Here is a 14760-nt window from a genome sequence, read left to right as displayed (position 1 = left end):
GTGGTATTGGCACGATAATGGAGAAGTGCATCATGATTTCCCAATGCTAACATGCTAGCTTGTCTAACAATTGCCATGTTCATTTTTTATATTGGTTATGATAATCTTAGGTATTTTCTTACATGTGAGTGACACATGAGGTAGTTTGATACAGTTAGCAATGACAACGATGTGCTGCATTTACAGTACCGAGCCTCTGAGCCTGCTCTTCTTCTTCTCTTCTCTTCTTTGTTAACTCAGTCGCACTAAGCACACAGCCCCTCCCCAAAGAACAGCAGCAGCAGCAGCAGCAGTGACTGACTGTTATTCAGCTGTTAACTGGACACCTCAAAGCACACAGCCCCTGAACCCAATAAAAGAGCCACTGCGGCAGCAATACACTCCTGTTGTGGCTAATGTTAGCATATAGCACATAGCCCCTGAGCGTGAGTGCTGGTTAGCCTTTGTGGACCCATGTACGTCTGTGACAGATATTTTGCTTGTGTTAATAATGATTTTAACAGTTCTGCATTTAACAGATTATTTGTCTACGTATTCGCTGTCCTTAAAGGCTAAGGGAGCCTGTTAAATGTAGTGAACTAGCTGCTAATATATATCCAGCTCAGCACTATGGGGCATTCTGTCACAGTACTATGCATTCACAGGGCAGACCCTGATCATTCATATACTTCATATACTCAGTCAGAAACCGCATTACTTTATGTGTAGCTTCTTTATCCTGGAAATAACACAAAGAAACAATAGCATAAAAAATAGTGGAAGTATAAAGCAGCATAGTAATGTACCTCTACTGTCTTTCTGGTCCAGATGAGTGATGACTGAGAGTTGTGGATATTGCATCCTCTGGAGTGGTTGGGACAAGAAGCAAACTGACATGGGTCATGTTATGCAGGGACGCTGGCTTTGATGTGTGGTTTGACAAGCTGCTCAAAAGACTTCATCACAATTGGTGTCAGTGTGATGGGGCGGTTGTTATCAACGATGTACGGTGGAACTGGACCCAGATGCAAGCCACGATAACACAGAGTCAAATTTAACGTGATTTAATGTGCAACAAATAACCAGAACAAATAAGTTTATGGGGGTTGGGGAGGGTGGTGTGTCCAGGATCCCAATGGTGGGTGGTGATGAGCTCTCCAGAGCGTGCCCAGTGAATCAGAGTGGCATCCCTCTACGTGGCAATGGCGTCCTCTGAATGAACAAACAATAATCCTAAACAGGGCTGGCAGGCGACGAGCAAGCAGTCAGGCGGGTGGAATGGTTTATGCAAGCAAATGAGGCGTCCCATGCTGGTCACCAGCATACCAGCAATGTTACTGAAAACAAGCTTCAAACCTGCAAGATTTTGGGCTAATTTGATGGCACCCGAAACAAACTGCACTATAAATGCAACACTTTGTTTGTTGCTCCTGTTTCTCTCACAAGTTTAAGTAAACCCTTTTATAAAGTTTTTCTTTTGTATGTACACAAAATAATTACTTCTTTCAGATGTTGAGCACACGTTTGTTAAAATCCAATAAGATAAGCCATCCACCTGACAGGTGTGGCAAATCAAGATGCTGATTGAACAGGACTCAGGCACAGGTGTTCCCTGCCAGCATTGGCAGGGAACTTCCCATGCTGGTGACCAGCTTTGTCCGTAACATCACCAGCAAGACTATGCTGGTAGGCCATCATAGTTAATGGGACCTTGGTGGTGGATCAGTTTCATCATGCTGGTCCACCAGCACTAACCAACATATGCCAGCATCGACCAGCATGGAAATTGTGTTGGTCTATGCTGTTTTTTCAGCAGGGAGTTTCACCAACCTCAGCTTTAGACAGGGTAAAAGCACACTGCTATTTCGAAAGTTGCACCTTTTCCTTCTGTATGGGGTTCTATTGCTCAGTTGATTTGAGTCCAGCGCTTGTCATTTGGCAAATGTTGAAAATTTAAGTGTGGTTTTATTGAATGGCTTTAAATGGCTTTCATTTCATGGATTTTTGGTAGGCTTAAAGCAAAACTCTTGCCAAAATGCAACCAAGGCTTTTTTGTGAATGTACCTGAGTCAAACCTTCATGTAAAAGCATAATTACGAGGAAAGAGGCACTTTTAAAAACACCAAGAAGGCTTGACACAAATATGAAACTTTGCTCGAAGTATCACCAGGGTCTCTACACATGAACTCAAGCATTGAGAACATTGTTTGTGTACATAGAGCTCACTAAAAATAAAGTTTTTGAAAAACTCACATTAGCAAATATAAGACTCACCTCAGTATAACAAAGCATTGGAAAAAAACATGAGATCAAGTCAAGACAGTGGCTAAAATTGGATTAAAACCATGTTAGGACTATACATAGTCCTCTGGATTTATATGTGCAGTTTACAAGTTCAGTCAATCTAATCTGATACTATGTATTCGTCTTTCTTTACTATAACCTTGTCATAAAATGTCTACAACTCTCAAAAAATAGTGTTATATTTGAAACCACATAGTCTTCCACAGCATTTCAACCTAGATATCAAAGTCCTTAATGGAAGAAAAAATCGAAAGGGGGAAAGAGAAGAGACATATATAAAGCAAGGGGATTAGTCTTAATGTTAATACTCACCTCTACGTATTGCAACAAAAGAGGCACAAGCATTTTTTCCTTCCCATGTATTCCATAGTTTACCATTGTGTTTAATGAAATCAATTCATTGCCTATAATATTCCTTCTTCCTCCTCTTGTTTATCCTTTATTTAGTGTCTTGTTTTTTACTCTGCTGATAACCCTGTTTTACTGCCAACCTACCACCAATTTGCCTCTGTTGTGCTTGCAGCCTCTCAATGCACCTCTGCAAGCACAACAGAAAGAGAAATGCCAAGCACAAAATGTCACCTAGAGAATCTGACAGAACATTACAGTATTGTTCTTAGCTGTGAACTTAGGTGCATGTCAATTTACAATATCCATAGACATGTTCATGAAAGGATACCTCATGGTCATCCACAACATATACCATATATGCCAGTTAACAGTCACATCATGTGACATCATCCACAAAGTGAACATTCACAAATCTATACCTTACTGGTCCAGAGATAGTATTTAAACATCATTTGATGATTACATGAAAGGACATATGACCAGCCCAGTTAGTGAGAAATATTGTTGGCAGGGAAACATGATATGTATGATGATATATAACACAAATAAATGTTACTATGTTCTCTTCTTTGGGCAGTGGACATCATTCCAGTCTTTGTATTTTTATTTCCAAGCAAATAGATGTCACTGTTCATATCAGAGACTCTCTTAATCATTTCACATAGTTGGATTAGGTAATCAACATCAGCATCTGGAGGGCTGTAGCAGCAACTTACTATTGGTTTCAGGTGGGGTAATTGCACTTGAACCCACAGTACTCCTACATCATTCAGCATAAAATCAGAACGCAGTTTAACAGGCAGATGGCTTTGCACAAAAACTGCTACCCCTCCCACCTCCTAAAGAGGGACAGAAATAAAGCATGAAATAAACCATGAAAAGAAATCATTAATTAATAACTCAGAGTTAAGAATTATTTAAGTAATGTTTGTTGTTCCTCAAACTACAGATGTCCTATTACCAACCTTTTTGTTGTTTAAAGTTTAAAGGGCTCAATGTCAACATCAGAAATAAGTAAAGGAAGTACTTATTTCTGGAGTGAGACTTTCACAGGATTCTGAAATGCTTTTTACAGATGATTGCAGTGATGCATGTATTCTTCACTGAGATTTAGCAGAAGGCTATTCCAGGGCTGTAAAGCAACAGCAACAAAAGCCTGATCACCATGAGTGTTCAGCATTGACTGTTAAGTGTCATCGTTATCACACAGGACTTGATGTAAATAGGGAGGTTCTTGACCATATAATGCCTTGTATGTCTTAAAATTTTCAAATCATAAAAATGACTAGAAGTCAGTGGAGAAAAGCAGTCCAGAAAAGCATTATGAGTGATTTGTTTGTTTGTTTGTAATTAAAAGCTTCAGTGCAGCATTCTGGACCAGCTGGAGTCGAGGCACAGAAGATCTGTTATGGCAAATGAGCTTTGCATTAGGTAAGGTAGGTAGGTATAAGGTAAGAACGGTGGACTTTTTCCAAATCAACAGGCTGAGAACCAAGATGGTTGATTTTTGCAATGTTCCATACTTGGAAACAGCAAGACGTAGCCAGAGATCCCCATGTACCTCAAAGAAAGTATTTTCAAGATTTTTTTTTACAGATTTAAAGTTTTGGTCAAATGAGCAGTAACTAGGCCAATAAATAATTGTTTAAGCGCAAGTCTGTAATGTTAGCACATTTCCATAAAAAAAACTCCTAACAGTGCTACCATGCTATAAACCGCTGTAATTCTAAACTACTGTTGTAGAAGTATCCAACACATTCTCACTCCAATTCGTCAAAAATGGCATCTTGGCCAGTGGTCTTAAGATTTAAGCTTTGACACTCTTTGGTGTCAGTTTTGCATGTGAAGGGTTCCACGGTGAAGTTGACAATAATAAATATTACTTCCAGATAAACTTTCAAAAAAAGCTTGCTGACAAAAAGGTCACATTTTATGACATAGAATGACTTTGGACTGTGTGAGCACCAAAAGTAATTGGTTAGGTTTAGGCACAAAAATTACCTAGAAAGGAGAACATTTATTTTCTATGACAATATATGAAAAAAAAAAACAATGTTGATTCCAGTCACACTCTGGGGATGCCAAATCCTTTTTCAAACGGGAAAGTCCAGTGTATGAACCATCCAACCACCCCCAACCTAGACTTTTAGGGCAAACTCATAGTTTGCCCAGTTGCTCCGTACAGAAGTATGATTGTCTCTCCTTCTCAGTCCCCTGCTGTTTTGCGCAGGGGACTGATTTGTGGCTTATTTTGGGTCATTTTAGTTGTAAAGAGCCTCCCACATTCTTGGATTTCTCGATTATACAAGGCAGTGTAATATGCATGATTATGCTTTATATCCACATTGTGCACCCGTGCTTGTGCATGAGCAACCGTACCCTGCCATAGCACACTTCTTCCAACCGTGCCAGGGCCAAGAAAGTATGCCATGTTTGAACACAGTATAGAGCACTCTCACTGGTCAAACAAACTGGACTTTGGGGGTCAAACACGCTTAGGCACAGTGTGGATGGCCTTGTGTGAGTGCGCCCTTATTGCTCTTTATTTTAATGCCATAAAGGGGCACATCAAGATTTGACACTACATGGAATAACTACAGTCTCTGTAATTGACGCATTGAGAGTGAGAATGGGCTGCATTATCCAGAGTTTGGTGTATCAAGATAAAAGGTTCATGGTGCTAATTTTCCACTATGGGTGCTATTTAATTACAGTAGGAGAGAACGGTTGAGATAAGATGGACTTAAATAGCACCACTGAAAACAAACAGGTGGATGGAAGCGCACTTGTAGAAAATTGCCTTGAGACGTACTCGAGTACTACATGCAAATAAATGACAATGTACATTATTTTTGATTTTTGTGTGTTGCTTTTGTGAGTTGTCTATATGAGAAACATTGCATGTTTCATGAAAGAAGAATTAATTGCATTCCAATGCTCTATTGGATTACAATGGATGACCAGTGGCTGTTTGTAAGCATCATTTCTGTAGTGCACAGTCAGTCTACAGTCTGTCATATAACAGTATAATGACTGTAATTATGGCAACTATAGCTGAGACAGTATGTGACATGAGACCCCTCTGACACACCTTTTCTGACTTTTCTGACACACACGAGCAGGTATAAACCTGTATATATCACAAGCTTTGAGCTATATAATGAGTGACATGCTTTTATGTTCTGCAGCTGAAGGTGTTTTTTGTGAAAATTGAATTGTTGACTGTCATGTCCTTATAATCCTTCCTTTCCAGACAGAGAGCAGAGGGACCAGGCCAATTATAAAGAATGATCACTTATCCTGACAGAAAGAATCAGAGTAAATATGACATTCCAGTTTACTTCAGTGATATATTGTAGTTTAATCGCAAGTGTTAAAGATATCAAATATGATGTGTAATTCAACTAGAGAATGAATTTCAGTGGCTTTGCTAACCACAAAGCAGGAACCCTACTGAGAGGCAGTTGATTAAAGGTCACTGATACATTCACATTGTGGGTGGGTGGGTGGGCGGGTGTCTCACTCATTTATGAGCCTTATCATTAGGGCCAGGGTCTATGATTGCAGTACTAATAGGGAATGGGTTCACATATGATTAGCCACAACGGAAAATAAGTGGTAGAGAAAGAAGAGTCAGTCCTCTTTAAAAAGACATAATTATGTAGTTCCAGTAATCACTTTGTATTGAGAAGCCTGTGTATGCACAACACAGGCAACTATTTCTCTGTAGGCAATAAATTAAACTGGACCCAAATGAAGCCGCTATTGTTTATGTTCCTCTGGATTTTGAATAACACAACCCCAAAGTTAGCCATCTTATGATGTGGAAATTGAAGTGAAAACTTGATTCAAATATAGAAGTGTCATCCACTATTCAGCAAAGTTTTCATAATTGTTCATTCAACTTCATTCAAAAGTTTGTGGTTAGCAATCACAGAAAAGTCATAGCAAGACGTTAGAGGGAAGCAACCAAACATCCATCCTGGATGGACTGAAATCATCAGTGAAGTTCATGATTTTTAGATGTGCATAGTTTGTGATACTGACATTACTAACATGCTGGTGTGTAATAAGCAGCCATGCTCACTGTCTTAGTTTAGCATGTTAGCATACAAATTTTTTGAATGTTGAACAAATGGGCTGTACAGACAGAACACGCTATGCCCCAGAACTCTGACTCCTAGTGAAATTTTCCATTTGAATCAGTGTGCCACAAGTAATCAGCAAAAAAGGACAACAATAATCTAGAAATAGTGCTTATGAATGCGTTTTTTGTTTTGTTTTTTTTACGTAGGCCTACTATTTAATCAGAGATAAGCAGATTGATTAGGTTAATATAGAGATCAGCTCCATGTGTGGAAAGAGCAGGAGTAGCACCACTAGCTTCTTTTCCACATTTCAATTTGTTGCTGTTGTTCGGTGTGTTGCTGGCCTTACTTCACATCCTGATATACTGTTTTCAGTGTTCATGTATTTAGTCATATCTTGCAGGCACAAAATGAACCATTTCTGAGCATATGCCTGATATGTGGGAGAGTTGCTTCCATCTGAAAAGCAGACCCTCTATCAGTCATCAGTCAACATTTTGGATTGATTGATTGTATTATTTAATTCTGGAAATTAATTAAAAAAGGATTTAGTCAGGGACCATTTTCAATGCAGTAAAATTAACAAAATTTGCAGATTTCTAAAACCTTATTAACCATGTTCTCTGCCTGTGTTTCCTGCAGTCCAAGACACTTCAATGATAACCCCGACCATTTTGCAGCAGACTGGCTCTGAACCCAGAGGAGAGCCCACTCCATAATCAGCATCTCCCCTTTTACAAGGTTACAAGGTAAATGTATTACCATTTCAACACACAATGGTCCAAAAAACAAAACTATGTTTGAGTCCTTTGTGCTACATCTATTTCAGAAAATGGAGTGTTGTTGATGAATTATGGGGTCTCAGTCTGAGGAATGAAGCTGATCTGTAGTATTGCAGTGGATACTTCTGGCAGCAGGGTGAACATACTGTGGCTGGGATGGGTGCCATCTTTTATTATTCTTTGGGCTCTGTGCAGACAGAGCACATCACCAATATCTTTCACCATGTTGTCATTTCAGTTTTATTGTATGTGTGTTGAGTATGTTTTCTACATTTTTGCCCTTCTTTTTCCAGTTGCTTCATTTTGCCTCCTGTTTTCTTGGGCTCCTGATCAACTTGATTTTCCTTACACACCTGTCCTGTATCTGTTTAATTAGCCCAGTCCTATTACCTGAGTTCTTCCCTTTCACACCTGCACTGCAAGTCCCTCATTAGCCCACCCTCTTCTCTGTGTTTTTCTAGCCTGTCAGCCCCTTCCTTGTTTCTGGTGGTTATCCATTCATTAACCTCATGTGTCTCTCTGCCTCACTCCATCTGCACCTTTTCCACTCATTAGTTTAGTTTATATTTAAGTTAGTTCAGTCTTTGTCAAGCCATCTGTTGATTTCACAATCCTGCTGTTGTGTGTTCCTGTTCTGTCTGTCCCCGAGATCCTCCTGAAATAAAGCCCTGCATAGACCGGCACCAAAACACAACATATGCTGCCAGCATATATTGTGTTTTGGTGCCGCTCTATGCTGGTTTTTCCAGCAGAGAGTTATGCAGTTGATCTGCCTAATCCTAACCCTGCCAGCAGTCTCCTGCATTCTTGTCAACCCTCTCAGCTTCATTGTGACAGTATGATTTGACCAACCATGGACATATTTGCCCTATTTGTGTAATATTTGTTTCAGCCTGTCATCCACCCCAGTGATAGATGGTGAGTCCATCATCAAGTTTTTGTGCTTCAACCCTGAGGTGGATCTAGCTTTGGCCACAAGGCTGATGGCAGCTCACTGGGAGTCTTGAGTGTGAGCTACCAGCCCAAGCCTGAGCCCCTGGTTCCCAGTTTTGCTGCATACATAGATGCATTAGCTTTGTGTCCATGCATTGGGAAAAAACAATGTTAGGTCTCACACCTGCAGGTCAACCTACAGGGACTTTATTAAAAGAATGTAAATGAATTTATATGGGATCATTACTGGTGGTAAAATATGTGTGATTTGTTTACACTAAACTTAACATTAACTTCCCAGCTTATTTTTCCTTATGCAATTTGCATTCAATGACACATCTTTTTATGCACCTTTGCTTGTTGAATAAGTATTCAACAAACACTGACTGCTAACGGCATATTAAAAACTTCCTTGCATACCAAAAATCCTTCGAATACTCACATCCTACATAAATAAATGCATGTTCTCCTTATCACAAAGTGAAATTAACTTCAAGACTTTGGTTCAGCAAGTCAGAAGAGATGTTTTGAAGCCTTAAAGTTGCATCTTTATGAAATGCATACTATCTGACGAGGCAGATTAATAAACACAACCTCACCCTCTAACAGCAAACCTTGTGCTCTAATATGTTCTCTGTGGAGGCGCTGCTCAATAACAAGACAGAGTGGGCAGATGGTTATATTTCTAACTCAATATTTTGGTTATAGCTGCCAAAAAGATGCAGTAAAAATCCCACTGAAACACACACACATATACTGGAGCAGAAGCCAACTCTGACTGAGCCACAAACCAATATAAGTGCATTTCAACTTGTTTCGACCCTTGCCTGCAGAGCAAAGTCGTCATGGTTTAGTGTATATTTTAGAGTAAGGTGTGTCATCTGGGACAGACACAGTGAGCAGTAGATTGTTCAGTGAAGAACAGCCTGCAGCAATCAGCTCAGTGTACATTTATGAGACACTAAAAAGAGACGGATAAAAAAAGAGAAAAAGTTCTGCTGAAACAAAAGTAGAGAAAGGCAGAGATGTGTGTACAATAATTCATCTCTCCCTGAGTGTGTGTGTGTTAGTGTGTCTAGTGTCTGTCCAGCCTTAGGCATGTCGAGGTAACAGCACAGCAGAGCATATAGAGAAACTACTGGCATTTCACAGTCCAGTACCTCCACCCCTACCAAACACACCAACTCCACCACGCACAAAAAACAAAAGATTATGTAACTTAAAATAGGTCAAGCGGCTCTCGTCCTGTGATACTTGTCTATTTCAGGTAAATGTTTTTCTGTAACTTGATTAAAAAAGTGCAACCTTCATTCCATATTCACTGCACACAAGTTTTTTTTAAACATGGTTTGTTGCTTAATGTGGTGAAAAGTTGTTTGTTTCAGCATGTGAACTTCATGATCGGCGACCCATAATGGACCAGTGCTCTACAGAGACAAGACATTGATCACAACTCATTATTTCTAACCTCAGTCCATTTAAGATCTTCACCAATTCAGTGTCAGTTAACTGATGTTAAAACAACTTCACAAGGACACAGGCTCATGGTTAAACAGTGGTCACAGGGGATGATGTAATGTGTTCTGTTGCTGCCACACAATCATCTAAGGTGTAGAAATACATCACTACAGTTGACACTTCACTCAGCTTGTGACATCCCTGTAGTGGTCAAGCTGCTCTTTTGTGGCTCCAAATGGGTCAACATACAGAGTGCTGTTCTCCTTCAGATGCATAATCTATGGAAATGCAATTGATGATCACAGTCAACCTCTTGTACACAAGAGAGTCACATGATATCTACTAAGTTAACAGTTACTCTCAATAAGAGTCCAGTGTCCCTGGTGGCATACGAGCTCCAGCTACTACATCATGGTTTACAAGATAAAGCTCAAAACACACACCCAAATCTTGCAAATGTATAAAATGTCACTACATGGGAAATGGTAGACAGTTGGGAAACAAAAGGACACACAGGCAGGTTACTGATAGGCAGAGACGTGGGTATTAAAGTAAATTAAATGTTTAATTTTTAACAACATTCAAAAGAAATAAACTGACAAGGGTTGAGGGAAAGGGGTTAATGAGCAAATAAACTCTTAAAATCAGTGATCGAAAGTACTTCGTTACAAATATTTTACAAATAATTGTTGCAAATATTTTCTAAAAGGCCTCAATATGGAGTGTTAAGATTCAGTGAACTGGAAGTAAATTTCAGCCCTCTCACATCAAGAAAGAAAAACTAAGCTGTGGCCAGAAATTCAGAAAAAAAAAAAAAAAAAACACACCAAGTGTGTATTTAAGGGTAACCACTGACAAAGTAAAGTAAAGTAACTCAGTTGGTCTAAAACACAAAACGAAGCCAAAAGGGCAAAACAATTTCAAAATGCAACTAAATGGTTAAGGCCAAGTAAATGTAAGCAATAGCAACAAGTAAACTAAATGTGGAACATGGGATGTGGGCAAATCAGCAGTGTTATGGTGCAGGTGAACCTGAAAAGGAGGAAACTAAAATTATCAAGACTCACTGCTCATTGAAATACATTTAAAAACTCAGCCTACCCGGCCCTCATGAACCAGCTAAACACAGGGATCTCACAGCCACTGGGACACCAACACTGCCAGCCACAGCAGAGAGAGCAGGAAGCAGAGGTCGAACAATGGCACACAGTTGCTTTATAGCTTGGTGCTAATTAGAGAATTTGTTGTGGGAGGAGTTGGGCCACGGCTGCATTCACCAGCACTACTAAAGGGAGTCTGCCCCATCACACCTGCAAGACTGCAGACATGGTGGATTTACTCTGCTAGAGTAAAGAGCTGGTCCGTTGTTCCACGGCCAGGACGAATCTGCATTGTTCCTCTTCAATCCGAGTTTCGGCCGGACCCTCCTTTCCAGCACCTTGGAGTAGACTTTCCCAGGCAGGCTGAGTAGTGTGATACCTCTGTAATTGGCACACACCCTCTGGTTCCCCTTCTTAAAGATAGGGACCACCACACCCATTTGCCACTCCTTTGGCACCAACCCCGATCCCCACGCAATGTTGAAGAGGCATGTCAACCAAGACAGCTCCTCAACACCCAGAGCCTTCAGCATTTCTGATGGTATCTCATCGATCCCTGGGGCTTTGCCACTGTGGAGTTGTTTGACTACCACAGTGACTTCACCCAGGGAAATCAGCAATGATACCCCATCATCCTCCAGCTCTGTCTCAGTACAGAGGGTGGCTGAGTGGGATTTAGGAGGTCACCAAAGTACTCCTTCCACCGCCCTATTACCTCCTCAGTTGAAGTCAACAAGGTCCCATCCTTGCTGTACACAGCTTGGATGGTTCCCCGTTTCCCCCGCCCGACAGTCCTTCTCCATGGCCTCGCCAAACTCCACCCACACCTGCTGCTTTGCCTCTGCCACAGCTGCAGCTGCTGCCTTTGGGCCCATCGGTACCCCAAAACTGCCTCAGGATTCCCCCAGGACAACATGTCCCTAAAGGACTCCTTCTTCAGTCAGATGGCTTCTCTGACCATCGGTGTCCACCACGGTGTTCAAGGGTATTTTGAACCATACTTATTCTGGCCCCTCACCTGAGACCAATTTGCCTTGGGAGACCCTACCGGGAGCACATGGCTCCTGACAACCTAGCTCCCAGGTTCACTGGGACACACAAACCTCTCCACCGCGATAAGGTGATGGTTTCCGGAGAGGACTTTTACTATTGTGTTAAATTAATGTTTTTATTATTCCTTTGAAATGGTGCATCTCTCGTTTGTCATGGCCTAGCCATGTGACACTGTGACACTCTCCCACTCAGAAATTGTCCTCTTGGCATCGGTCCTCTTTTCATTTGCGGAACTTGTCCTGACTTTTTCTGATGTTTCCCATAACTTCTTGTACACGTCGTCCTGCCTCTGAAGGCCATCACATGGTTCCCTTACCTTCAATGGTAAATGGACTTGTTTTTACATGGTGCTTTTCCAGGCTACTGACCACTTCACTGGGTAGGAATCTGCCAATTTAGTGAAATAATCAACCTTGACACATATAAACTGGTTGTCACCACCTGTCAGTGTGAGTTTACCCACCAAGTCCATCCCGACCAGCTCAAGTGGCAGCTCAAGGGTAAAGACAATAGGACATGAGGATGTGATCAGTGATGTGTTTGAAAACTGTCTGCCATCATTGTCTCTACCTCTATTGGGTTGCATTGCCTCCTTTATTGTACATTTGCCCTCTTTGATTGACACTGGGGACATTGAGCAACTTAGAGGAGACCATATAGTTAAATTGATGATTAACAGACAAATTATTACATCCACAGACACCCCCTCCTACATTTGCAAGAATACACATTACACTCCCCAGTGCACCAGAACAGGACTGTGGCAGGTGGATGAACCACAGGTTATCAATAATGGATTGTGTGTGAACAGCACATGTATCAACACGAAAGTTTGAGGTTACCAACTCATCCATTTACACGTCTTCCAACATTCCTGGCTAAAAGTACCTGTACCACAGTGTCCACCAAAACGATGCAGAGATAGAGTTGGCCTCCACTGCAGTCAAAACACATTTAACCAGGTGCTCAGAGCCATTTTTTTGCATCTGCATAGTGCAGGTCCCCATCTGATGTTTCAATGGTATAGTGTTAGCTTTGTAAGGAGTTGAACTATGGCAGATGATTATTATGTTCTAGGGTTGATAGAGCATACATCCTTACTTTTCATCCTAAATATGTCAGCTCTTCTCCTGATAATCAAACAATGTGGAGTCCAGGACGTCCTGAACTATTTTGGGATCCATGCTCCATCTGTCTTACCTGTCTCTTCTCTCAATTAATACCTATGTCTCTCTATCACTCTCTATTTCTTTCCATCCTACTCAAAAACCCACAAAGATGTCATGTGTGTTTGACTTTTAAAGGCTACCACCCCCTGTATTGATTTGAGTTTCTACATCGGTGCATGGGTTGCCATTTTACAACAGCTTGTGATTCTCCCTACTTATGTAGTACTCTGTACATCTGTGAGTGACAATTGACCAATGTCTCTCCCTAACTGCAGAACAGACAACACTTGTGTGTTCTTTGGATGGCAGTGTGTCGACTTGTGTTGGATGTGGTTGAGATGTGTGAAATTCACGTTTTCCTCTTGGCAACATCATATGCCTCCATGTTCTCTTCTTCCACTGTTACGCTGATGACGTCCAAATCCACATCTCCACCAAATCCATCTACGCTGCCACTGACTCTACACTCACCAACCGCCTTACTGAAATCAAATCCTGGATGGAAACTAACTTCCTCCAGCTAAATTGTGAGCCTGGAAAGCCAACAAATATGTCAAAAAATTGTCACTGGTGGTCACACACAACTTGCAATTGGATGGAATAGAACAATTTGTAATTGTAATAACACTGAGCATCTGCACTGGGTCCCGATCCGGCAGTGCCTACGAGCTCGGAGGAGGGGAACCACGAATGTCTAGGACGCTTAGTCCGTCAGACGGGCCAATTCCTAAAATGAAACACAGCCAATTAGCTCAAACACCGCACATAAGGCTGTGGCGCATGGCGTAAAACAACCTACCGGCATTAACTGAGGCGAGCAGCAGGTCCAAGGAAGAGACAGGGGTCCAAGACAGGCATCTAGAAAACCATATACGGCTAGTTAAGACGTGCTAGCACCAATCACTGAAGGCACAACCTGTACAATCACCGCTATCATATCTGCTGCAGCGGACATCCGCGCACCGGAAATGATGTGTGTTTTCGGCGACAGAGAGGGAAGAACATAAGACCCCCACCTGTCTTTATAGGTTGCCTGCCTACAATGATTGGCTGCCAATCACTGAGCCAACATACAGGACTGCAGAAACTGGAGCAGAATATACTGCAGCTCCATGCCAAACACTCTGGACACAACATGATAGGATGTCACACTTGCCAGCCAAAACAAGAAGACAAGAACCTCAAGCTCATGACCCCAGCTGTGGTCAAATGGACAGCGGACGGCGTGGACAAGATGGGCCACTGTGGGTCTAGAGAGGTGGACATCTGGGCGGAGGTCACTTTGGCCATCAAAGTACAAGTATAAGCCAAAACAGGGAGCTGGTGGTTCAGTCTACAGTGGTGAGATGGTTGTTCACGCGGTAGAAAAAATGGTAAAACTGATAACATAGTGTCATGTCATGGTCCATAACTGCTTATCCCTTTCCATGGGGTCACGGGGTGTTGCTGCTGGAGCCAATCCCAGCCTTGTCTCAGGGCGAGGGCAGGGTACTCCCTGGACAAGTCGCCAGCTCATCGCAGGGCCCTCACTGATGAGCAATGT

The 14760-nt window shown here is 41.7% G+C and overlaps 1 long non-coding RNA gene across 1 annotated transcript; it reads left to right on the top strand.

The window, feature by feature from the left end:
* The first annotated feature begins 6928 nt into the window (after nt 1-6928).
* On the top strand, nt 6929-7678 carry LOC119011522. Its single transcript, XR_005072211.1, has 3 exons — nt 6929-7053; nt 7365-7471; nt 7552-7678. It is a non-coding gene; the product is annotated as an uncharacterized LOC119011522 (long non-coding RNA).
* The last annotated feature ends 7082 nt before the right edge of the window (nt 7679-14760 follow it).

This window comes from Acanthopagrus latus, chromosome 21 (genome assembly GCF_904848185.1).
Source record: "Acanthopagrus latus isolate v.2019 chromosome 21, fAcaLat1.1, whole genome shotgun sequence".
In the NCBI taxonomy this organism is placed as follows: domain Eukaryota; kingdom Metazoa; phylum Chordata; class Actinopteri; order Spariformes; family Sparidae; genus Acanthopagrus; species Acanthopagrus latus.
The sequence above is the reverse complement of the archived record's forward strand: the minus strand, read 5'-3'. Positions and strand labels throughout refer to the sequence as shown.